Genomic DNA, 1,064 nt, shown 5'->3' with positions numbered 1-1,064 from the left:
CTTCCGCCGCCAAATTTTGATTTATTAAAGCTAAAACTGCTTTCCTTGAAATGAAATATAAATATATAAAAAACAAACAAAATTAATAAATAAAAAACATACCTACTTAATGACCACAGTAAGCTATATAAACTCAGCTAGGTGCTACTTTATATTATGTTTATTCCATTCACTGAGTTTTATGCCTAAAGTTGGACATGTGTTCATAGGTACGTTTATATCAACTCCACTTACTATTGAAAGTCTTTAATTATGATCTTTTATGCATCAATTAAATGTGAAAAAAAAACATGGAAAGCAACTGTAGATACCAGAGACAGTATGGAAGAGAGTGGGAAATGTTAGAGGGTGGGAGGGAGAGAATCAATGGGGGGAAAAAAGTAAAATATATAAGAAACAATAAATGGCAAATTGTTTGCATGTATAGTAATATTTTTGATTGAGTCAATATACAGTGTTTTCTGGGTGGGAAAACTCATTTTATGTGCTGCAATGATAAACAGTTAACTAATATAAAATAAATAAATTTAAATTAAAAATATAATAATTTTAAAAATCCCTGTCATTTGATAGAATGTGGTTGAATATGGATTATTTATTGCTGAATGAAACATGTCAGGCTATGAAAAAGAGACATTGTAATAGGGATGGAAATTAGGGAGCAAAAAAATAGGAAATACATTTGTGGGACACAGTAATGTTTTATTACCTGTTGATGATAACGTGTATAGTATTCTCAACTGGACTGGTATGAGGTATATTTCATGTTGGGTAAATTCTCTTTATACCAAATGATGTATAGTGATTAAATGTTTAAATAATAATAATAATAGGAGCTTGTTCCACCTGCTCACCTTCCAGGAGTCTTGATCTTATTCTGGGCAGGCCTTTAAGGTGAGTCCACGCTCAGGGTCTGGGAAATATTTTGTAACTTTTGGTATACTAATCTATGTGATGTAAAACTGTATGATCTTCTCCAAGTTATATCTCCTTAGCTTGCTAACGCCTCATTAAGAGCTAAAAGTTTGGTAGAGGAGCCAAGCACCTGTAGTTACCCATAACTG

Source organism: Tupaia chinensis, unplaced genomic scaffold (assembly GCF_000334495.1).
Source record: "Tupaia chinensis unplaced genomic scaffold, TupChi_1.0 Scaffold142763_1, whole genome shotgun sequence".
Lineage (NCBI taxonomy): Eukaryota > Metazoa > Chordata > Mammalia > Scandentia > Tupaiidae > Tupaia > Tupaia belangeri.
The sequence above is the reverse complement of the archived record's forward strand: the minus strand, read 5'-3'. Positions refer to the sequence as shown.